Here is a 27,036-nt window from a genome sequence, read left to right on the forward strand (position 1 = left end):
TATTTAGCAATTATAGGTGGAGTGGGTTTTTGAGGGGAAATCAAGGGGTTTTCTATATTTAATACAACTCAGAGCAGCAGAGGTAGGAGTAATGACAGAGTTGTATAACCACAAGTTCTGCCTTAATGTAAGGGAGGACTTTTCAACATTGGCTCATCAGAGTAGAGGCAGCTTTATAAAGTGTTGAGCTTACTACAAGTAGAAATAAATGTAAAAATAAATGCTGGGAAGTTATTAAAGAGATATTGTTGTTTTGGATGGAAGATTTAACTAAATAAGTGTCAATATTATATGATAATCTAGCTACCTGACAAGCTTTACATCAATGACCTTGACGGTTTATGAAAAAACATGATTGTACCTTTCATTCAAATTCTCTTTTCAATGTATATGTGAGAATCAAGCCTGATCACGTACACAAAGAATCATGAGTAGGACACTTGGTGTGTGTTTCAGCTGGTTCTCATTCTTAATGGTGAAAATGTCTTTGACAAACTCACAACAAAAATCCAGCCTCTATACTTAGCCAATCCCAAAGAAAGGCAATGCCAAAGAATGCTGAAACTACTGCACAATTGCACTCATCTCACATGCTAGTAAAGTAAAGCTCAAAATTCTCCAAGCTAGGCTTCAATAATACGTGACCCGTGAACTTCCAGAGGTTCAAGCAGGTTTTTGAAAAGGCAGAGGAACCAGAGATCAAATTGCCAACATCCGTTGGATCATCAACAAAGCAAGAAAGTTTCAGAAAAACATCTACTTCTGCTTTATTGACTACGTCAAAGCCTTTGACTGTGTGGACCACAACAAACTCTGGAAAATTCTGGAAGGGATGGGAATACCAGACCACCTGATCTGCCTCTTGAGAAGTCTGTATGCAGGACAAGAAGCAACAGTTAGAACTGGACATGGAACAACAGACTGGTTCCAAATTGGGGAAGGAGTACGTCAAGGCTGTGTATTGTCACCCGGCTTATTTAAATTATATGCAGAGTACATCATGAGAAACACTGGGCTGGATGAAGCACAGGCTGGAATCAAGATAGCAGGGAGAAATATCAATAACCTCAGATATGCAGATGACACCACCATTATGGCAGAAAGTAAAGAACTAAAGAGCCTTTTGATGAAAGTGAAAAGGAGAGTGAAAAAATTGGCTTAAAACTCAACATTCAGAAAGTTAAGATCATGGCATCTGGTCCCAACACTTCATGGCAAATAGATGGAGAAACAGTGGAAACAGTGACAAACTTTACTTTTGGGGCTCCAAAATCACTGCAGATGGCGACTGCAGCCATGAAATTAAAAGACACTTACTCCTTGGAAGAAAAGTTATGACCAACCTAGACAGCATATTAAAAAGCAGAGATATTACTTTGCCAACAAAGGTCTGTCTAGTCAAAGCTATGGTTTTTCTAGTAGTCATTTATGGATGTGAGAGTTGGACTGTAAAGAAAGCTGACCACCGAAGAATTGATTCTTTTGAACTGTGGTGTTGGAGAAGACTCTTGAGAGTCCCTTGGACTGTGAGAAGATCTAACCAGTCAATCCTAAAGAAAATCAGTCCTGAATATTCATTGGACGGACTGATGCTGAAGCTGAAACTCCAATATTTTGGCCACCTGATGCGAAGAACTGACTCACTGGAAAAGACCCTGATCTTTCCTTTTTTTCTTTTCCTGATCTTTCCTTCAATCTTTCCTGTTGGGACAGGGGACAACAGAGGATGAGATGGTTGGATGGCATCACCGACTCAATGGACATGAGTTTGATTAAACTCCATGAGTTGGTGATGGACAGGGAGGCCTGTTGTGCTGCCGTTCATGGGGTCGCAAAGAGTCGGACACGACTGAGCTACTGAACTGAACTGAACTGATACTTAGCCATAAATACATGGAGTTAGGATGTGTATGCCATATGGGTAAAAATATCCTTCGAAATTTAGCTATTTCAGGGAGCTGACTTCCCCCAAATGTGATTCATTTTTCAATTTTAACCCTCATCCTGATTTTCCGCTGCTATCCTATATAGACTGACAATTAGAAGGTAAGCTAGGCCATGACATCTTTTCTGTGATGCTAGGCCAATAGCTGAGTACCTCATGCTCCTCTTAGCCACTTCTGGAGAAGTGAAAAAACGTCCAGTGATGCCACAAGTCCAACAAACAAAGGTGCAATTGTCAGTTGGACCTCAAAGAGTGGTGGATGCAAAATGAAGGAGGAATTTGGTGAAGTGATCAAATTCTACAGTCCTAAATCTGGTTGGTTACGATTATACAGAATCAATCTTATTTTCATGACAGAGAAAAAAGAAAAACCAGATCAGTTAATAAACTCATCAAGTTTCAACCCACAACAATTGAACAGCTGCATGTAAGTTACAAAGGCTAAGAAAATCTTTCTCAAAATTATTTTATGATACTTTTATATTATTAAAAATTTTAAATTAATGACCTCGGTATTTTTTCCCATTTTGTTTATTTTAATAACATTAAACACCAGATGTTCTCAGGTATATGCATGGCTGCTTTTCTGTTTGAACCTAACACATAGAAATACATACTGATTCAACCTGTATCAATTATTGATATATGGGAAAAAACTCTCTGACCCTAGCCTAAAATATTTTAAGTGGTCCACATTTTAAGGAAACCTCTGACACCTAAACTGATAATAATATTTAGGACAGCAACCACAACTGCAAACAAATGAGCAATTACTATGAGTAAATGTGCTTTTAGCTACGTCAACAAGACTAATTTTATTCTTATGTCTATTCTTAAAATAAGAAAACCAAGAGACTGGGAAGTTAAGCAGTTGCCGTAAGACACACAGCTACTACATGACAGAGATGGACTTTGAACAAACATCATCTGACTCTAGAATCCTTGCTCTTATCCATTACCACCTCCTATCTGTCTATAGTCAGGGAATGAAAGCACCAAGACAGTGATTTAGCATAGACCTTGAATTACTGAAACAAGGACTGGACTAAGGCCTAAAGAAAGTCAGATCACATATACCCAGTGGCAACCAATAACAGATTAGTTTCAACCTCTTCTAGGCATTAGTGACCCAGGCTACTAAGGCACTGGCTAAATGAGCCAAGTATTTAGACATGTAGCTGCAAAGATGTGGTGCCTCCTTTCTACTGTCTTTGACTCTCTACTCACCAAGACTGGATATCATCCACACAGCTTAGTACCTATAATGATTAACACATCTTTACTACTCTACATCTTCATAAACATAATTTTACTATTTCACAGCTCTTACCAAGAAAAAAATGTTGCAACACCCTTTGTTGTTCACACCAAGAACTAAAAACTGATCAACTTTTGAATGGAAAGCATCAAACAACAGTTTACATTCTAAGACTCTAAAATCCTTGAATCAAAATTTTCACCCTGATGTTTTTTCTGAAACTAGTCTATTTTATCATGATACTCAACCAATCCTCCCTGTGTTGAAAGATCTACCTTAAACAAGACTTGAAATTCTCAGTATCTCATCTTGGTCCTTCTTCCTCTGAGATGCTATTAAAGTTCTATGGAGGGGTGTTTTCTCTCTTTGCCCCAAGCAATAAACTCAGCTTTGTTGACAAGCTGTGTTCTGTGTATCTGTGGGGTCAGCATTCAACACCTTCAAGAAGTTGGACACTCCTTTCCCACTCCAAAAGAAACGAGAAGCTTAGGATTTGCTCAGCTGCTGTATATTAACAACTTTTTGATATTGTTAGAATATTCACTGTTTATCTTGTCATTGCCTGTGCTGTGCTTACTCATTCAGTGATGTCTGACTCTTTGCGGCCCCATGGACTGTAGCCCTCCAGGCTCCTCTGTCCATGGGGATTCTCCAGGCAAGAATACTGGAGTGGGTTGCCATGCCCTCCTCCAGGGGATCTTCCCAACCCAGGGATTGAGCCTAGGTCTTCTGCACTGATTCATCCACGGATTCTTTACCGTCTGAGCCACTAGGGAAGCCCTAAGTTCAAGCAAAATATTCTTAGTGTATAAATATCAGAGGATTCATGATGCGACAGCTCATTTCAGTGTTAAACGTTTGCTTTTTGTTTAAAATTTCCATTATACTTCATTAAAAATCATGATTTGTTTGCTTAAATAAATTATTGTGGGTAGAAAAAAAAATTAGTGGGGAGAAAAAAAGTGAACATTTTTACCTAAATGTCATCAAAATGGTTTGATATACAAAGTAAACTGGTATTTACAGAAATGTTAACTCCCTCTCAAAAATAATTTACTTTTTTGTTATTTCCTTTTTCAGATGTTTGATGGAACAAAAAGATAAGAATAAGAAATAAGAAAAGAAAAGAATATTTTTAATGTGTATGCATAGTTTTAGTAATTATAATACAAGAAACACCCATGTACTCACTACCTTGGTTAAAATACAGACTATTACCAGGACAACAAAAGGCCCTATTTTATATTTTTACCACTATCAAAGTTTCTAGATATACTTTTATAAGCATCTTTCTCAGACTTACTATGCAATGATAATGTCAACTTTTTCTTCTAGTGGCAGCCCTACAATCTGACTTAGAATAACATTTTAGCTGTTCGGAAAGGAGGTTGACAATAAATCTTCCAGATTAAAAAACCCTAGTAAAAACTAGGAAAAGTCTTGGCAGTTTACTCACTATAGAGTTCTCCTCCTTTTTTCACCCTTCGCCCATAATGAAATTGTTCTTGAATGCTTGCTAGCTCCCATGACAATCTGAGGCAGTGCCCACACCCCCATGCCTTTCAGAGTCGTCTCTCCTCACTATCATTTATAGTTGTGGGGGGGACTGTGTGTTTGTCCCTAACATCCTGTAACACCTTGTACCGAGTATATGCTCAGCACATGTTAATTAAATGAAAGGCTGACATTCTCAACAGATGCGAAATCTTGTAGAAATCTTGAAAGAAATCTTTTTCTTTAACATTCTCTTTCACATCTTCCTTTTTCCCTCTCTCTTTCTACCCTCTCACTGCCTGTGTTTTATATATCTTCCCCTGGCAAGGGCTGCAGGCTCTCCTTTCCCCCCTGATAGAATGCAGAATAATAGACTGACAGCTCTGATTTATCACGGCTTCTCTTCATTTTACTCTTGTTTTTTGGTCATTTATTTTCTGTTAGGAATTCTCACTATATTTTCTAATTTCAAAAAGAAATCATGTTCTTTCTAAGAAATGACATGGTCTAAAGATACATAGAGAAATGTCCCTCCTCTGGTCCTACCTTCTGAATAACCAATGTTAACAGCTTAGGACATTACAAGCGTCTTTTATCAATGTCCTCAAAACTATGCATATCTCTCTCTCCTTCTCTTCCCTCACAGACACACAAGAATTTCTCCCAACTTCCTATGCTGCCCTCAGAAGGAACTGTATTATATACATAATTCTGAAAGCTTATATTTTCACTTAACAATAAATCATGGATTGTTGATATGAGTTTAATTTGGTTTATTTAATGGTTATTTATATACCACAGTATAGATGTACTGTAATACATTTGATATAATACTGGTTCCAAACAGGAAAAGGAGTACATCAAGGCTGTATATTGTCACCCTGCTTATTTAACTTATATGCAGAGTACATCATGAGAAATGCTGGGCTGGAAGAAACACAGGCTGGAATCAAGATTGCCGGGAGAAATATCAATAACCTCAGATATGCGGATGACACCACCCTTATGGCAGAAAGTGAAGAAGAACTAAAGAGCCTCTTGATGAAGGTGAAGGAGGAGAGTGAAAAAGTTGGCTTAAGGCTCAACGTTCAGAAAACTAAGATCATGGCATCTGGTCCCATCACTCCATGGGAAATAGATGGGGAAACAGTGGAAACAGTGTCAGACTTTACTTTTTTGGGCTTGAGAATCACTGCTGATGGTGACTGCAGCCATGAAATTAAAAGACGCTTACTCCTTGGAAGGAAGGTTATGACCAACCTAGATAGCATGTTTAAAAGCAGAGACATTACTTTGCCAACAAAAGTCCGTCTAGTCAAGACTATGGTTTTTCCAGTGGTCATGTATGGATGTGAGAGTTGGACAGTGAAGAAAGCTGAGCGCCGCAGAATTGATGCTTTTGAACTGTGGTGTTGGAGAAGACTCTTGAGAGTTTCTTGGACTGCAAGGAGATCCAATCAATCCATCCTAAAAGAGATCAATCCTGGGTGTTCATTGGAAGGTCTGATGTTGAAGCTGAAACTCCAATACTTTGGCCACCTCATGCGAAGGGTTGACTCATTGGAAAAGACCCTAATGCTGGGTGGGATTGGGGGCGGGAGGAGAAGGGGACGACAGAGGATGAGATGGTTGGATGGCATCACTGACTTGATGCACATGGGTTTGGGTAGACTCCGGGAGTTGGTGATGGACAGAGAGGCCTGGCGTGCTGCAATTCATGGGGTCGCAGAGAGTCGGACACGACTGAGCGACTGAACTGAACTGAATACATTTGATCATTTTTTAAAGTGAACATTCTTGTTTTCAATTCTTTGTTATTTCAAATAATGCTACAGTAAGTAACCTTGTGTTGGGGGGTGTGTCTATAAATTTTCTATCATTTGCCCCATAAACTGCCACAGATAACAGAAATAAATTATTGGGACTTCTTTTCATTGAAGTCCTTTGTTCAAGATAAAATAAGATCCCTAATATGGAGCTGATGCATTTCATCTCATTTCTAAAAGGACATTAAATTTTGCTATAATGTAAGTTGAAATAAGACTAAAAAGTTTCTAATTTCACCTTGAGGTACTGGGCACACCATCAAAGAAAAGTAATCAAAATGAAAACAAGAGCTTTCTGTTCAAGAAAAATATAAGTAGAGATTTTGAATGAGTTGGATGGCAACTGTTTCTTGTTGAAAAAAATTGTTTTACTACAAAATAAATGAAACATTTAATGTTTCAATTCCATTTGAGAGTGATGTATGTTTTAAGGCACAATTCCTCTTGCTAATCAAAAACTCAGAACTCCTTGGATCTTCATAACAGAGGCGAAGAGAGTTCAAACACCCAGTTGCCTAGCACAGAAAGTCTATAAAAGTGAAAGAAAGTGAAAGTCGTTCAGTCATATCCAAATCTTCGCGACCCCATGGACTACACAGTCCATGGAATTCTCTAGGCCAGAATACTGGAGGGAATAGCCATTCCCTTCTCCAGGGGATCTTCCCAACCCAGGCATCAAATCTAAGTCTCCCACACTGCAGGCAGATTCTTTACCAGCTGAGCCACAATGGAAACCCAGAAAGTCTATAACTGTAGTGAAAAGAGGGTGAATAATGTATAGCTCTTACTCCAGATGAGCCCACAAGGCATGCAGAAATTGTTTGCCCTATATTCAAAATGTTTGTGTGACAGAAAGAATTCTTAAAACTAGTTTGGGAACTAAAATTTGAAGTATAATGTATGCTTGCGAGAAATACTCATAATGAGAACATTTCCTTTTAGAGTATTATAGAAGTACACCAAACTCTGTTCTGCAGCCCCCATTTAATTCACTTTAATTCACTCATCATATAAAAACAACCAGAATATTTTAACAATTCATTCCTTCAGTTTTCAAAGATGAAGCCTTCTTATAATCCCTATTCTATGCTATACAGCATATATGCAAATATAGTCCCTCCCGACCCTTGCACTCTATTCTAACTTCAGTGAGGAAACTAAGCATTATAATACAGCATGCTGCAGTGTTGCAATGGGGCAAGTCCAGGGGTCCTGAGAAGAGCTATCTGACCTTGACTTGGGGTCAGGGAAGACCTTGAGGGTCAGTGATGTCTATGTGAGGGACTAGTTATAGCTGGATGAAAACTGTTCCAAGCAGAGGATACATCCACAAAAATCAAGAAGTGACAAAGAACACAAAGCCATTAAGGCATAAGAAGTGATTTCCTGGTGGCCCAGATGGTAAAGTGTCTGCCTACAATGCGGGAGACCCAGGTTCAATCCTTGGGTCCGGAAGATCCTCTGGAGAAGGAAATGGCAACCCACTCCAGTACTCTTGCCTGGAAAATCCCATGGACGGAGGAGTGTGTGGTAGACTACAGTCCATGGGGTCGCAAAGAGTTGGACATGACTGAGCAACTTCACAAGGCATAAGAAGATACTTAAATGATGGAGCATAGTAAGCAAGGGGGGATGAGGATGAGAGAGATCAGGCTAGGATGAAAGGTCAGGATGGGAGGGTGCTTCTACAAGACCATACCAGGTGCAGTAAGAGTTGGGGAAGAACAGGAACCTGAAGACAAGCTAGGAGGCTGTTGCAAATATTTTAGGTGAGATGATAATTACCTCAACTAGAGAAATGGTAGTGGAGATGGGAAAAAAAGAGATGGCATCAATCTGCCAAGCTTAAGCTGGGAGTCTCATTTATTTGTAAGTAGATCATCTGATAGTCCTGGGCTTGGTTTGATGAGAATTTCTTTTCTGAAAACATAGAGGAAGCAAGAAGGGACACTGCTTGTTTTGATTTAATTCTAACCAACATGGAAGAAACATTTGATGCTATGGTGGCTACTCCTATGGAAAAGTCTAGTGGTTTAGCAGACTAACCAGTCAGCTAGCTGAGACTTGATAAGCATGATTAAAACCTAACAAGAAATATAGAATTCCCTCTATTATGGAGTAACTTCAGTTTCAGAAGTTTGTATATAAGTCTATTTCTTGTTTTTATGTTCAAAAAAAAAAAAACCCACTATACATTGCTGTGTATAGTTGTTGTTGGAGCTCAGAAATGAAACACTTCCGGAGTGATCTTTCTTCTATACAGGCAGATTAATAAATGTCATTTTGGGGTACTATTTTTTTTAATAAAAGAGAAATTGGCCCAATGGAGAGTGACTGGAACACAGCAATCATGAACATAAAGCATGCCATCCATTAAAATATTTTTGACCACGGACTGTGAGCAAGGCACTGTTTCAAGAAATGAAGACATGATGGTAAACAGAGCCAGTCGTGTCCTCAAGGGACTATGTAGAGATCAGTTAAAGAAAGTGGAACCTGGATAAGAGACAAGCATAGGACTTGGCTTCATGGAGCTAAAATGCTGTCAATGAAATAGGGACCCAATTTATTCTATGGTACTTAAAAATTATATTAAGACCAATGAGTAGAATCCAAGAGAGAGGGATTCCAACAAATTCTGGGTGTGTGTTGTGAGATAAACTGTCTGAGGTAATGTGGTAGTGAGTGCTCCCTTTTTAATGAGCTGTTTGCCACATTTGACCTGCACTGTTTCATTTAAAATTCAAAGCACTCTATAAGTGCAATTATTAACCCCATTTTACACATGAGGCAGCTGAGCCTAAGAGATCCTGCAGTTAGAATGCAGCAGAGTGATGATATGACTTACTGTGCTCTTCTCTACTATGATCCCCACCACTTTCCCATTAATAGAAAGGCTGCAGAGACAACTGTCAAAAGATTTAAGTAAAGAGATGGTGAACTAAAGGGATGTCAGGGTCCTCCTAAGCCTCACACTCAAGTATTCTAGGTATTTCTAGAATATGAGACACAGATACTAAAAATATGCTCCAGGTAACAAAATTACCGAGAAAGAGAACAGATTAGTAGTTGCCATGGGTCAGAAGATGTGTGGTAGGTGGGTATGGTTATAAAAAGTATCCTTGTGGTAATGAAACACTTGCATATCTTGACTGTAGTGGTGGTCACAAGAATCTACACATTTGATTAAACTGCACAGAACTAGACACACATGCACACACACATGCATGTGAAACTGGCAAAATCAAAATAAGATCGATGCTTGTGACTTCCCTAGTTGTGCTACTGCATAATTAAGCAAGATTACTACTAGGGGAGACTATACAAGGGGACACACGATCACCCTGTATTATTTCCTGCATGTGAGTCTATAATTATCTCAAAACAAAAAATTTAAAACAGGTAATTCAAGCATACAAAATGATTATGCTGACAATGGCTGTTGTCCTCCCCTTGCACTCCCTCTCTACCCCACACTTCTCCAGTGGGGACAAACCTGGAGTTACTACAGAATGCACTCCCTCTGTATTCCAGGGACCAAGTCTAACTTAAGACACTTACTCCCAAGTTTCTATATGCTGGAGACATTAATAATTCTTCTTAGTGCTTTTATTTGCATTCCTCCACAACATTCAGGGAAGTGTTGTCTGGAAAATGCACGTTGGAAGATAATAAAAGTTCCAGTATTTGTTGATTTTAGTTCATAGAAACAGTGAGGGTAATAGAACTAAGGAGGAAAAATCTGCATAATCAAATGATTAATGAAAAATCATTTCAGCATTTCATAAATACAGAATTTGGGTGTATCTTGATTATCTCCAAATAAGATTGACTCATCTGACTCAGATGCTCTCCAAAGAACATCTGGAGAAATGCTACCTTATAATTTTAGAAAAGCAATACAGTATTTTTTAAAAAAGAAAGCATAAAATCATCTATAATATCATCACTCATATATACATATCAATTTTTCTTTAGTGCTCTTGTTCTTCTTCATCTTCTTCTTTTTTTTTTTTTTGCTCTGGTTCTTCTTAATCACGACACTTGATTATAAATGGCAGACACTCATTGAAACTTTGCAAGCTTCAGGTGCAACCAGAAACGGGTTGTACTTAGGACTCATCCTCAGGTTTTCCAACTCCTGACCTCGTATGTTTTTGTGCTGCTTCCATCTTCAGGCAGGTCTTTCCCTTTTGGTAGCAAAACCTGCCAAAGCATGTCCTGACTTCTGTCTCATGTTTAGACAATCTTAGACAGAAAGAAAACTTCCTCATGCTCTAATAAAAGTCCCCAAACAGGGTCTAATTAACCTGACTGAGTTAAGAGGCTACTTCAGAATCAATGGCTAACCGAAGATATAGATAGTGTTAAGTGCCAGGTCTGGATATTGGGCGTGAAATTAGGGCAGATGACAAGGGTATGGGATCAAAGTTCTTTCACCATTATAATTGTTTTAGTAGTCACAAAATCATCTGTAAATCAACAAGTTTCTCCTGTTTTCTAGTCTTTTGCCCTAACTCCAGTGTGTTAAAAATATCATCTTAAATACAAACAATAACCTCAGATATGCAGATGACACCACCCTTATGGCAGAATGTGAAGAAGAACTAAAGAGCCTCTTGAGGAAAGTGAAAGAGGAGAGTGAAAAAGTTGGCTTAAAACTCAACATTCAGAAGACTAAGATCATGGCATCTGGTCCCATCACTTCATGGCAAATAGATGGGGAAACAGTGGAAACAGTGTCAGACTTTATTTTTTTGGGCTCCAAAATCAATGCGGATGATGACTGCAGCCATGAAATTAAAAGATGCTTACCCCTTGGAAGGAAAGTTATGACCAACCTAGACAGCTTATTAAAAAGCAGAGACATTACCTTGCCAACAAATGTCTGTCTAGTTAAGGTTATGGTTTTCCCAGTAGTCATGTATGGATGTGAGAGTTGGACTCTAAAGAAAGCTGAGCACCGAAGAATTGATACTTTTGAACTGTGGTGTTGGAGAAGACTCTTGAGAGTCCCTTGGACAGCAAGGAGATTCAATCAGTCCATCCTAAAGGAGATCCATCCTGAGTGTTCATTGGAAGGACTGATGCTGAAGCTGAAACTCCAATACTTTGGCCACCTGATGCAAATAACTGACTCATCTGAAAAGACCCTGATGCTGGGAAAGATTGAAGGTGGGAGGAGAAGGGGATGACAGAGGATGAGATGGTTGGATGGCATCACCAACTCAATGGACATGAGTTTGAGTAAACTTTGGGAGTTGGCGATAGACAGGGAGGCCTGTCATGCCGCAGTCCATGGGGTTGCAAAGAGTCGAACATGACTGAGCGACTGAACTGAACTGAACAGACAAAAAATGCAAATATATCTAAGACCACTAACATACTGTCTAGCTAATATATACTTAGTACAATCAATCATTATAGTTGTGGGGATAATACAGCTTCTCATATGCTGAGACTAATAAACAGCATTGGCTATTAGTTCTGAGAGTACATAAGACATTAACAGAAAAGAATATTGAAAAAAAATAGAGATATGACTGTGCAAATCAATGTTTTACATCATGATTTATTTCATGGGTCATGAAATCAATTTCAAGCATCATGACAAATTTAAGGAAAGAGGGTAGAACATATGAAAGTGCAGCACATACGGTAAAGTTAAGAACTGTTTTGTAAAACTTTACAAAATATATGTGGGTATTACAATTTATGTGTGAGTAGGCACAGGCATGGACACACTCTAGGTCACAAGTCAAAACGTATTTCACTATAAGTTGAGTTACTTGAAATCATCGTGTGACTGATATAATCAAAGCTGGTATCTAACATGTTTAAGAGGAAAATTCCACTTAATATCTTCTGCACTGAGCATGAGTCATGACTGAATCAGCTTCTCTTCAACATTCAAATCCCATATAACCTGAGAGGGTCAATGACTTGCATTGTGCTGGGATCACCTGGTTAAATTAGAACAATTCTCACTGGGCTTAGAATGAATCTCATGGGCCTACAGGAGTCTTCATTGCCATTTTTGCTAAGTGTCCTTACCAAAATATTAGCGTCTCCAAGTAACACTGGTCAAGGTATGTCACCTTTCCTTTAAAATAAACAGATCTTTATTTCCCAGCTAGCAGTAGTGTCAACATAACTGAAAAATTCAAGCAAATTTTGAACTGGTTATTCTGTCCTTATCAAATATTTATATGTTATCTAATATCAAGTAATGCTCTGATCATTTCTTTCAGTAACTTGTTAATCTCATGTTTTTACACAGAAAGGCTTATAGTTCTAGTGAAGCCTGAACTGTTTAAAAGGACCTCCTTTCTACCTGATCAATGCATAAGACAGTGGCAGTTCCTTAAAAGCCTTCCCATAATCATCATTTCCCTTTTCCACTCTAAAAATAAAGATCTATCTTTTTGACCTGTTGCAAACTTCTATACACACAAGCTTATGACCTCACCTTACAACTCGATTCTTCCTCATATGGAAACTCTGTAGCAGCCACTCTTAAATTTCTTCAGAATCCCATGACTCAGTGTAGAGCCAGATCTGCTTTTTCTCAATTTAAAGCACCTTTCAAACTCTTTCAGATACAAATGGAGTTGAAATGGGTCCACATTTCTTCCCATCATCTGCTCAAGGACACAGATTTCAAAATCTTTATCCTTAGGCTTTCAAAGGCTAGGCCTATAACATCATATACTCACAAGAGGTGCTCCCTTTTGAAGTCCCTTAAATGGCACAAGTCTAAATATAAACTCTTTTTCTGTCCTCTGGAATTGCTATTTTCTCCTCCTGACTTCCTGTGTCTATTAGAACCCACTGTATTCTCTGAGATACTCAGACTCAAAACTTCAAGATCATCTTGGGATTCCTTCTTTGGTCCTCCTCTTCCATATGAAAACATCATAAAGGTTTAATATCATTCCGCCATTTGTAAATCTGCCTTGCTGGGCTCTGAACCTACTCCGGAGTTTCATTCTGTCCAAGAAGGAATCCAGAGAGTGTCACTTTTGACCAATTGATGAAGCCAGAAATAATGCAGCATGACATCATGTTAGGAATGGTTTTCTATTTCTAGCTTAAACCTAAAATGCAATAGGAGCTTATTGGGAAAAGCAAATGGTTTTATCATTTTCTGTTATTTTTTTAAACAAAAATAATTCTCCTTCTCACTATCCTAATCATTAAATACCCTTTCCAACATTATGTATATACATTATATATATATACATGTATACACACACACACACACACACACTTCTGTATGATTATATTATTTCAGTTCACATTTAAGCTCCTTCTGCAATCTTGAATGTTTGAGGGTACTGGATAAAACCAAAGCAGAACCCATGACTTTCCATCTATATTTTTTTTCTTTTTCTTTTTCTTATCAAATCCAGGCCCTTGGCAGTGAAAGTGTAGAGTCATAACCTCTGGACTGCCAGGGAACTTCCTATTTTTTTTCTAATTCTTCTGTAAAGGAGCCACTTTTCATTTCTTTTTTCTACAAATGGAAAAGCAACAAATATATTTTGAATCAGTGAGGGTTAAAAGGTTGCATTTTCCTTATCAGCTAAGATTGCTAATTGCTACCTAAGCATGCTGTATCAGGAAGGATTGTTGGTTACAACCAGGTTCTGCCAGAAAGAGTGCTGTGGTCAATCAGTGAGGTCTGTTATTGCCTTGAGGAGGTTAGGTGATGACTTGCATGTCCTCCTAGGTCGAAACAAGAATCAAGGCCAATCTTAAATCAGATGGAAGAATTGGGCATCTACATGGCATAACCCAGTGGTGGGTTATTAGGGCTTTGACCCAAAAATAACTATTTCGCTATCTTGTCACAATACTGAAATTCTAGGATTAGCAATTCATGAAGACTTTTTGAGAACTTTCACTACTAAAAAACTTTGTGGGAAAAGTTTCACTATTAAAATATTACAACTGTTTCCCTTATTCTGGGAAAGATAATGAGCTTAAGCTGTTATCAGTAAACAGCTAAAGGAGGGACTAGTCTATTAAACCGCTTTTCAATAGCAGTGAATAGAAGGAACGGTCCTTTGTATTGAAACATGGGATAAATTTATTAGGAGAGACTCAGGAGGATGAAACTGAGTGGGCAAAGAGAAATGAAGGAGAAACTAACTGGTAACAATAGTATTTTTTCCTTCTTAAAACATAACCTACCACTGCCACTACCCCCAAAAAAAAACTTTAAAAAGTAAAAGAAAAAAGGCAAACAAACTAAAAAAAATTTTAAAGAGAACAAAAAAACAACAACCCTGGTAAGAATCATCCCTATTATTCTCTTCAAAGGCTACAACTCTCCTTACCCTTCCTCCCTTATAAACAGCAGCAGGCATATCCAAGAAGCACAAACTTGTTGAATTCTGTTCTAAGTAGAAATAATTGTGCATCAGCTAAAAAGCAACAGGAATTTAGGCCATTCAGATCATGGTGATGATAACAATAAATATAATGGGACCCACTCATCATGTGTGCCCTGGCTCAGCTCTGCATGAACTGTGCCCTCAGGATCTCATTTTAGTTCTCACCCCAGTCCCTGAGGGGCCACTCTTATTATCCCTGAGGCACAACCGAATTCCAGCAGTCCAGCTTGAAGTAGGCAGCTTGAAGTCACATACAGAGTAGATGACAGTGAAAGAGTCAGAATTTGAACCCAAGTCTGTCTAAGGCCAAAGCTTATTCCCTCCTTCCTCCCTTCCCTGTATCCTCTTCTAGCTCTTTGTAGGGTCCTAGGTCACTGCCTGCATCAGCTCTGGGGCTCAGACAGGATGATCTGAACATGCCTGACATATGAGAGAGAGAGAGAGAGAGAGAGAGAGAGAGTTAAAACCCCAAGCATGAAAAGTTATTTTCATATTGTGTATACTTAAATGAGACCCTCTGGACTAAAATTCTCTCATTTCCGTACTTTGTATGGATATGTAAATTATTCCAAAATGGAATTCACGTGACATTTACACAGTAAACATTAACCTGAAATCTCTCAGTGGGGAAAAACCCTGTAAACTGATGATAATATTCACATGGGAATAGGAAAATATGGACAAGCCAAAGAAAATGCTTTCTGGTTTGTATACCTTGTATAAACAGATGCTAAAACTTTAGTTTGCCTACGTCTACCAAGTATATAAATGAGACCTAATTAAACTGAAATTCCATGGAAAGCTTTCCAAAGCTCCTAGTTTACTCACCCAGTATAAACACTGTAAATGAATAAAATACAGTGTACTAAACAATTTAAATATAGAGTTGTGGTTCCCTAAATTTAAGAAATACAGTATTTCAGTTGCAATGAGTGACCAAAAGTGACTGAAGTTTTGTTTTTTTAATTGAAAAAGCAATTAATACAGAAAAGCACATAATATAACTTCACTCACGTGTCCTCAACCCAGAATTAACAAGTATTAATATTTAGCCATATGTACTTCTAAAATTGTTTTTAATGAAAGAAAAATAAAGAATACAGGGAAAGCTGAAGTATCTTGTATGCTTCCCCAGTTCCACACCCCTCCTTCCTTCTCTGCCTCCCCAGAGACACCTTCTCTTTGGAACTTATTAGGTATCTTTCTAATTCATGCTTTTATCTATTATTAAGGATCCAGAAACCAAATATTATATTGCTATTGTTTGTGATTTTAAATTTTACAAAAATGGTCTATTTTACATTGTATATTCTGTCATTTGCATTTTTAAACTAAATGTGGTACCTATCCAACTTAGTACAGGAAGATCTAGTTAACTGCTACACTGTATTCCATCATTTACCTACACCAGAGTTTACATACACTTTTATCAATGACATTTACTGCTTCCCACACATATCTTTTCTATTACAAACTTCTTGTATACATGTATGTGTGTTTTTCAAGAGTATACACCTAGAAGTGAAGTTAGTGTGTCATAGGCGTTTGTATTTTCAACCTTACTAGATAATTGCCAAACGGCTTTCCAAAGCAACCATTTTACACTCCCACAAAAGGGTACTAGAGTTCCCATTTCTAATAGACTTACAAATACTTTAAATTGTCTGAGTTTTGAATTAGGAGTCCTGATTTTAATTTCTTACTTTGCCAGCCTTTAGGTTGTATATGGGGTATATCATAACAGCTGTTGGCAGGTATTTTCATTATTACTAACAAAGAGCACAGCATAAGCAGCACTGATGTCTTAAAGTCATATTTGTAGCCAATACATATTAAATGCATTTGATTATGACACCACATAATAGAACAAAACAAGTACTTCTTTTTGTAGCGTTTGACTAAATCAAGCAATCACTAGGCAATACGCACAGACTTGGAAAAGTAAAATTGTTTTGTATTACTTTCCTTTGCTAGCAATATCAACCACTTACTTTTTATCAGCACTTGGCACCATACTGACATAGACTTATTCCCTTCTATTTGTATTCAGACAATCTTTGCTTGGAACGGAGGCCTAGCAACTGTTTTATCTAACCACCCCTAAGGGATTGTATTAATGGTATAATAGTTATTACATACACAGTCTGGCAAAACTTTTTCATACAAAGATAAATTGTCAAGCCCACAGAATGAAAAAGAGGGCAAAAGGATAAAACAGGAAAGGGAAGGCATAAAATAGATCTTCCCTTTTTAAGTATAGCATTTGAAATCAATATTTTCCATTACATCTGGTGGTAATGATGAAACAACATAAAACTCATCTGATAATCAATGAGTGGCTGATTCATACAAATGTGCTTCTGTGGTTCGACACTGCTTCTACTATTCCTTCTCCTTTAGACCTATGAATGGGTCTACAAGTTCATAAAAAGGGGCAGAAACAACTACACAGTGTTTACAGATGTCATTCAAAAGATGAATACAACACTTAGAAGCTTATGAAGAAAAAAGAAATTTCATGTTTGCTTCCTATCTTTTTCCTTTTTGTGGGTGTAAGAATGATGGTAGGCCAAAACCCAAGAATTTATGCACAACAGAATTTTAGAGATTTGTGTGCCATTTTTAATCTACAGTTGGAAAATCTGAGGCATTAAAATAACTCATTTAAGATATACACTGTCCTTCATTATTCCGACGCTTCCTGTTTTTTCCATGAATGGGAAGAGGTCCCTTCTCCTTTCCTAATGAAATAACTGAACTTACCTGATCTTTGGTATGTCACACTCAAATTCACTACATCATTAAATTTTCCTCTGAAATGCCATTAATGGCAGAGGAAAGTGAACATTCACAAGGAGAAGTTTTCAATTCTATCTTGAATTTTACACTTCATTTCATGATATAACTGTGCTTGTTTTAACTTAAAAAAAAACATGTACTGGAATTTCATTTCATGATACAACTATGCTTGTTTTAATTTAAAAATACCCCAAATCATTGAGCAGAATTGGTGTTTCAGAAAGATATGCCATGCCTGTCCTTTTATTTAACAAATATTTATTAAGAATCTGCTGAGAATCACTCACCTAGAGCCAGACATCCTGGAATGTGAAGTCAAGTGGGCCTTAGAAAGCATCACTACAAACAAAGCTAGTGGAGGTGATGGAATTCCAGTTGAGCTATTTCAAATCCTCAAAGGTGATGCTGTGAAAGTGCTGCACTCGATATGCCACCAAATCTGGAAAACTCAGTAGTGGCCACAGGACTGGAAAAGGTCAGTTTTCGTTCCAATCCCAAAGAAAGGCAATGCCAAAGAATGCTCAAACTACCACACAATTGCACTCATCTCACATGCTAGTAAAGTAATGCTCAAAATTCTCCAAGCCAGGCTTCAGCAATACATGAACCGTGAACTTCCAGATGTTCAAGCTGGTTTTAGAAAAGGCAGAGGAACCAGAGATCAAATTGCCAATATCCGCTGGATCATCGAAAAAGCAAGAGAGTTCCAGAAAAACATCTATTTCTGCTTTATTGACTATGCCAAAGCCTTTGACTGTGTGGATCACAATAAACTGTGGAAAATTCTGAAAGAGAAGGGAATACCAGGCCATCTGACCTGTCTCTTGAGAAACCTGTATGCAGGTCAGGAAGCAACAGTTAGAACTGGACATGGAACAACAGACTGGTTCCAAACAGGAAAAGGAGTACGTCAAGGCTGTATATTGTCACCCTGCTTATTTAACTTATATGCAGAGTACATCATGAGAAACGCTGGGCTGGAACAAACACAAGCTGGAATCAAGATTGCCGGGAGAAATATCAATAACCTCAGATATGCGGATGACACCACCCTTATGGCAGAAAGTGAAGAAGAACTAAAGAGCCTCTTGATGAAGGTGAAAGAGGAGAGTGAAAAAGTTGACTTAAAGCTCAACGTTCAGAAAACTAAGATCATGGCATCTGGTCCCATCACTTCATGGGAAATAGATGGGGAAACAGTGGAAACAGTGTCAGACTTTATTTTTTTGGGCTCCAAAATCACTGCTGATGGTGACTGCAGCCATGAAATTAAAAGACGCTTACTCCTTGGAAGGAAGGTTATGGCAAACCTAGATAGCATATTTAAAAGCAGAGACATTACTTTGCCAACAAAAGTCCGTCTAGTCAAGGCTATGGTTTTTCCAGTGGTCATGTATGGATGTGAGAGTTGGACGGTGAAGAAAGCTGAGCACCGCAGAACTGATGCTTTTGAACTGTGGTGTTGGAGAAGACTCTTGAGAGTCCCTTGGACTGCAAGGAGATCCAATCAATCCATCCTAAAAGAGATCAATCCTGGGTGTTCACTGGAAGGTCTGATGTTGAAGCTGAAACTCCAATACTTTGGCCACCTCATGCGAAGGGTTGACTCATTGGAAAAGACTCTAATGCTGGGTAGGATTGGGGGCGGGAGGAGAAGGGGACGACAGAGGATGAGATGGTTGGATGGCATCACTGACTCGATGGACATGGGTTTGGGTGGACTCCGGGAGTTGGTGATGGACAGAGAGGACTGGCGTGCTGCAATTCATGGGGTCGCAAAGAGTCGGACACGACTAAGCGACTGAACTGAACTGAACTGAGAAAACAACAGAGGTCACTGCCCACCTTGGCATTTACAGGATAATCATAAAGCATGTGACTGTAAATAATTATACAAAGAATCAGCAGAAGGTGGTGTTGTATGTCTGTAAAGGAGAACTAAACCAGCCCAGGGGATTAGGAAAAGAAATGTTTAGGGTAAAAAGTGAATAGGAGGTAGCTTTCAATACTGCCTGCCTTATAATCATTAAATTCAGAGAACCATCCACTAATTTTTCATGTTGGTCTTTTCTGAAAGATGAGTTATAATGCTTTTGTAACATATTGGGTTTTGGACTTTTCTGCATTTAATTTTAATTCAAACAAAGATCACATTTTAGAAATTATTTGTTAGTCTGTATTTTTGGTACCTTTTCCTCCTTAACACCCTATTAGTTGCTTAAATCTGAGCTCAGCAATCCTAGTATATGTAAATATTGAGGGTGATCCTGAATTCTAAGACAGGAAAGGAAATAATCCAGAAGAAAGAATTTCAAAGATGCTCGTGAAAAACTGAATTTAACTGCCTAAACAACAAGCTCAAATCTCTGGAATACTGACCTCTGATTCTAATTCCATTAGGTCCTTTAAAATCCATACTCTGCCCCGACCCCTTTCCTTCTCTGTAAAATGGGAATGACACAGTGAAGTTGACTAGCAATTAATTTTCTTAGGTACATATTTTTCTGGGTTCTTCTGTCCTGTTCTATTACATAGTCAAGGAGGTCAAGCTTTTAACTAATGGTGAAAACTATTTGTTTGCGAAAGGTCCTAGATTTTCATTATTTGTAAGAAAATGAATTAAGCATGATGAATAAACACAGATGACAATTAGTTGATTCTGTGTTGGGTTCTCACATAGAACCAGATGGTCTAGTGATTCATGTAAATAGATAATTTATTTCATTTGGAAATCTGAAAGTTGAATAAAAATTAGATATTTGTTATTAAAGTACATTTACCAATGTGTTCTAATTTAATATATTGTTAAAACAAACGGAAAATGAAGTTAAGGGACTTAAATTATTTTGCTCAGCCGGGAATAAATTGAAAAGCTTCTTCAAAAGCTACGACTGACAGCCTACAACCTATCTGCTATTTACTGAATGTTTGTGTTCCCTCAAAATTCATATGTTGAAGCCCTAATCCACATATGATGGTGTTTGGAAGGAGCTTTTGGAAAGTAATTAGGTTTCGACAAACTCATGAAAATAGGGACTCTATGATGGAATTAATGTCCTTATAAGACCAGGATGACAGACCAGATTTTCTCTCTCTCTGCCAGTTGAGGACCAAGTGAGGAAGAAGTCATCTGTAAGCCAAGAAGAAGGCTCTTACCAGGAATGAATCTGCAGACACCTTGACCTGGAACTTTCCATCATCCAGAAATGTAAGAAAATAAATTTCTGTTGTTTTAGGCCACTTAGTCTATAGCATTTTATTATAGCAGCCTGAGCTGATTAAAATATTAGTTCATTTATTTATTTTATTTAAAGATTTCATTAAAAATACTAATTATAATTAGTAAATATTAATTTAACTGGGCCTACTGAAAATTTTCACACATACAACTAGGGGGAAGCAGCATATATCTTATAGGGTTACTTCATGCTTTATGAGAAGTTGATTTTACCATTGAAAATGACAGATTTATGCATCACTGAACACTAAACAGTATTTCCTGATTTTTATACTAACATACCTTACCTTTCTGCATGCTTAGTAAATATACATAACTTTGGTAGAAAGATTTAATCAGGTAACAAAGAGGAAGGATTATTTGACTGTGTTCTTCAACAATAGATGATATGATGCCATGTTGGTATATTTATTATAATATTGTATTTGGTACAACAAAGAAGAGTTGGCATTCTTTATACATGATTTTATAAAAACATATCTCCCTGAAACTCTAAAGGTGGGAGTAAATCTCTTATATCATAGAAAGAAGTAATATAAGCACCTCAGTTTTAAATGAGGTGTTCAGAATGATTTCATAATAGCAATAATGCTATTAAAGGAATGATAAAAGTTTGGAGAAACTGTGGTTTTGCCATCTTGTTCCTGGGCAAAACAGTGGATCTGATAATACCACTTTCAAATCTTATTTCCTCTACAGGATGTGAAAAGTCATTATTTAAACATGTGAATAATAATGAAATTTACTTTGCCCATAAGACTGGCAAAAATTTGAAAGATGCTATTTGTTGGTTTTTTGTGACTCTATCATGTTAGTTTCACACAACAAAATCTACTATAGATAATTTTAAAGGAATAAAACATTAAAAATTACTCAGAAAATTAGCATAGTTGCAGAAACAGACTCTAAGTTGTGTAACAAAATAGATCTATCGCAAGGCTCCAGAACTGTCCTATTGAGGGAGCTGCTGCCATCCTGGACCATGAATCACAAGCTCTGCCTCCTCCAGCACCAGCATAAATGAAGTCCTCTGTCTAACCACTTTTCACATGTAATTCTTTTCTAATCCAAATTTCATTTGAATGACTCCAACTGGTGGATTCCTACCTGCAGAAGAAACTGGGAAATGCAGATTTTTAATTCTTTGGAAAAGAAAGATTCAAATATGTACATTATCAAAACATAGAAAAGGTATGCAAAATTTCTGAATAGCCCCAAATGACTAATATTTTCCCTGATAAAGACACTGGAAGTTGGCTACCTTCTATAATCCTGATAATTGTATCCACTAGGAAAGGATTTTTGAAAGGTAATTAATGTTACCAAAAACAACTTAAAATTCATATTCAGTATGATTAGCTCTTTCATTTCAGGAACCTGGAATGGGAGAATTTAACTCAGATGACTGTTATATCTACTACTGGGGGCAAGAATCCCTTAGAAGAAATGGACCATAGTCAACAAAAGAGTCTGAAATGCAGTACTTGGATGCAGTCTCAAAAACAACAGAATGATCTCTATTCATTTCCAAGGCAAACCATTCAGTATCACAGTAATTCAAGTGTATGCCCCAACCAGTAATGCTAAAGAAGCTGAAGTTGAATGGTTCTATGAAGACCTACAAGACCTTCTAGAACTAACACGCAAAAAAGATGCCCTTTTTATTACAGGGGACTGAAATGCAAAAGTAGGAAGGCAAGAGATACCTGGAGTAACAGGCAAATTTGGCCTCAGAGTAGAAAACAAAGCAGGACAGAGGCTACCAGAGTTTTGCCAAGAGAACACACTGGTCATAGCAAACACCCTCTTCCAACAACACAAGAGACAGCTCTACACATGGACATCACTAGATGGTCAATACTGAAATCAGATTGATGATATTCCTAGTAGCTGAAGATGGAGAAGCTCCATACAGGCAGCAAAAACAAGACGGGGAGCTGACTGTGGCTCAGATCATGAACTCCTTATTGCCAAATTCAGACTTAAATTGAAGAAAGTAGGGAAAACCACTAGACCATTCAGATATGATCTAAATCAAATCCCTTATGATTATACAGTGGAAGTAACAAATAGATTCGAGGGTTTGGATCTGATAGACAGAGTGCCTGAAAATCTATGGACGGAGGTTCGTGACATTGTACAGGAAGCAGTGATCAAGGCTATCCCCAAGATAAAGAAATGCAAAAGGAAAAATGGTTGTCTCACGAGGCCTTACAAATAGCTGTGAATAGAAGAGAAGCGAAAAGCAAAGGAGAAAAGGAAAGATATACCCATTTGAATGCAGAGTTCCAAAGAATAGCAAGGAGAGATAAGAAAGCCTTCCTCAGTGATTGATGCAGAAACAGAGAAAAACAACAGAATAGGAAAGACTAGAGATCTCTTTAAGAAAACTAGAGATACCAAGGGAATATTTCATGCAAATATGGGCACAAGAAAGGACCGAAATGGTATGGACCTAACAGAAGGTGAAGATATTAAGAAGAGGGGCCAAGAATACACAGAAGAACTGTACAAAAAAGATGTTAATGACCCAGATAAACATGATGGTGTGATCACTCATCTAGAGCCAGACATCCTGGAATGTGAAGTCAAGTGGGCCTTAAAAGTATCACTATGAACAAAGCTAGTGGAGGTGGTGGAATTCCAGTTGAGCTATTTCAAATCCTAAAAGATGATGCTGTGAAAGTGCTGCACTCAATATGCCAGCAAATTTTGAAAATTCAGCAGTGGCCACAGAACTGGAAAATGTCAGTTTTCATTCCAATCCCAAAGAAAGGCAATGCCAAGGAATGTTCAAAGTACCACACAATCGCACTCATCTCACACGCTAGCAAAGTAATGCTCAAAATTCTCCAAGCCAGGCTTCAACAGGACGTGAACCATAAACTTCCAGATGTTCAAGCTGGATTTAGAAAAGGCAGAGTTACCAGAGATTAAATTGCCAACCTCCGCTGGATCATTGACAAAGCAAGAGAGTTCCAGAAAAACATCTACTTCTGCTTTATTGACTAAGCCAAAGCCTTTGACTGTGTGGATCACAACTAACTGTGGAAAATTCTTAAAGGTATGGGAATACCAGACCACCTGACCTGCCTCCTGAGAAATCTGTATGCAGGTCAAGAAGCAACAGTTAAAACCGGCCATGGAACAATAGACTGGTTCCAAATTGGGAAAGGAGTACGTCAAGGCTGTATATTGTCGCCTTGTTTATTTAACTTACATGCAGGGTACATCAGGTGAAATGCTGGGCTGGATGAAGCACAAGCTGGAATCAAGATTGCTGGAAGAAATATCAATAACCTCAGATATGCAGATGACAGCACCTTATGGCAGAAAGCAAAGAAGAACTAAAGAATCTCTTGATAAAAGTGAAAGAGAAGAGTGAAAAAGCTGGCTTAAAACTCAACACTCAGAAAACTAAGATCATGGCATCTGGTCTCATCACTTCATGTAAATAGCTGGATGAACAATGGAAACAGTGAGAGACTTTATTTTGGGGGGCTTCAAAATCACTGCAGATGGTGACTGCAGCTATGAAATTAAAAGACACTTGCTCCTTGGAAGAAAAGCTATGACCAACCTAGACAGCATACTAAACAGCAGAGACATAACTTGGCCAACAAAGGGCTATCTAGTCAAAGCTATGATTTTTCCAGCAATCATGTATAGATGTGAGAGTTGGACTATAAAGAAAGCTGAGCAGCAAAGAATGGATGGTTTTGAACTGTGTTGTTGGAGAAGACTCTTCAGATTCCCTTGGACTGCAAGGAGATCCAATCAGTCCATCCTAAAGGAAATCAGTCCTGAATATTCATTGGAAGGACTGATGCTGAAGCTGAAACTCCAATACTTTGGCCATCTGATGCGAAGAACTAACTCATTGAAAAAGACCCTGATGCTGGGAAAGATTGAAGGTGGGAGGAGAATGGGTTGACAGAGGATGAGATGGTTGGATAGCAACACTGACTCGATTGACATGAGTTTGAGCAAGCTCCGGCAGTTGGTGATGGACAGGGATGCCTGGCATGCTGCAGTCCACAATGTCACAAAGATTCGGACATGACTGAGCAACTGAACTGATACTGATAATCCTGACAATTTTATCCACTAGGAAAGGATTTTTGAAAGACAATTTGATGTTACCAAAGATAACTTAAAATTCACATGCAGTGTGATTAGCTCTTGCATTTCTAGGAATCTATCCCACAAAAATAATTACCTATGTATCAAAAATACATACAAATATGTTGGCTAGGTCATTGCTTGTAATGTTAAAGACAGTCAACATTAACTAAAGGTCCTGTAACACTAAGGTTCTGAACTGTAGCTTGGCCTTGGTTGAGAAGTGCTTTCCAGCTGTGACTAAACTTTGCCATATAACATGGATGACCAGCAATGGTGAATTTGAGAGATTGCTGGTTATACAGAGGGTCATTGTAGTTCACGGGGACCATGGCCTTGCTAAGGAGTGGAACCAGATGCTCACTCATTCCCTTTCATCACCCCTATTTTCATCATCAAGCCAATGGAGTACACAAGAAACACCTAAGGGGCTTATGTATGAAACATTTTCTTGGACACCATTCTCTAGAGATTGTAACTCAGTAGTAAGTGTGGAGTAAAACCCAGGATTCTGCATTATTGTTAGTCTTCCATAATGTAGTAAGCAGAGTAATGGCCCCCGCAGTCAAAAGATAACTGCATCCTAACCCTCAGAATTGTGAATATATATTACCTTGCAGGCAAAAGGGACTTTCCAGCTGTGACTAAACTTTGGATCTTGAGATGGGGTGATTATCCTGGGTTATCCATATGAATTTGATGTAATCATAGTGTCCTTAAATATACAAGAGGTAAGCAGAAGAATCAGGGTAAAAGTGATATGATGAGAGAAAGACTTGACCAGTTATTGCTGTCTTTGAAGAGGCAAGCAAGCCACAAGCCAAGAATGCAGTAGCCATTAGGAGTTGGGAAAGACAAGAAAACAGATCCTCCCCTAGATCCTCAGAAGGAACACGGGCCTACTGGCACCTTGATTTTAGCCAAGAGAGACTCATTGAAGACATCTGACCTCTTGGACTATAAGATAATAAATCTGTGTTGTTTTAAGCCACTAAATGTGTGGTTGTTAATTACAGCAGCAATAGGAACCTAGGTCACAAGAAATTTTTATGAAAGTCCTTTGTCCTCATCCCTCTCTACACTCATTCTCATTGTAATTTCTTCCAATCTCATGACCATAAATACCATCTTTATGCCAAAAATCTGCTAATTTAAACTTTTTCCCAAACCCCTCTCCTGAACTCCAGACTCCCATCTCCAACTGCCTCCTCTACATTTCCAATCAAAAATCTAATAAATACCTCAAGCCAAATGAGTCTAAAACCAAACTACTAACATCTCCCTCCCCCAAGGCATCTCATTTTCACTGTTTCAGGACAAAACCATGGAATCATCCTTGATGCCTCTTTTCTCCTTTTTTTCTCATATCATATATTTAATCCATCACCAAACTGTTTTGATAAGATTTCAAAAATATCCTGAGAGACCAACCATTTAAAATCACCCAATCACCACCCTAGTTGTGTCATCAGTTAGATTACCGGACCACTACAACAGCCTCTTCACTGGTCTCCCAGATTCCCTTTCACCTTTCATAGTCTATTCTCAATTCAGAAACCAGGGTCATACACGGAAACACATTAGATCTCTCAGTTCAGTTCAGTTCAGTCACTCAGTCGTGTCTGACTCTTTGCAGCCCCATGGACTGCAGTACACCAGGCTTCCCTGTCCATCACCAGCTCCTGAAGCTTGCCCAAACTCATGTCCATTGAGTCGGTGATGCCATCCAACCATCTCATCCTCTGTCATCCCCTTCTTTTCTCGCCTTCAATCTTTACCAGTATCAGGGTCTTTTCCAATGAATCAGTTCTTCACATCAGGTGGCCAAAGTACAGGAGTTTCAGATCTCTCAACTCAGCTCAAATCCCATCAGTAGCTCCTCATTCCACCTACAAGTCTACAAGTCCTAAATAATCTGCCCCCACCCAGCTATCACCTCCCTGACCTCAGCTCTT

At 38.3% G+C, this 27,036-nt stretch overlaps 1 protein-coding gene across 5 annotated transcripts in view; it reads right to left on the reverse strand.

The window, feature by feature from the left end:
• Nucleotides 1-27,036, reverse strand: part of LOC145511447 (uncharacterized) — a 407,802-nt gene that overhangs the window by 236,422 nt on the left and 144,344 nt on the right. The window lies entirely within an intron of this gene.

The sequence above is a fragment of the Giraffa tippelskirchi genome, chromosome 6 (genome assembly GCF_054371585.1).
Source record: "Giraffa tippelskirchi isolate mGirTip1 chromosome 6, T2T-mGirTip1v1.2.pri, whole genome shotgun sequence".
NCBI lineage: Eukaryota > Metazoa > Chordata > Mammalia > Artiodactyla > Giraffidae > Giraffa > Giraffa tippelskirchi.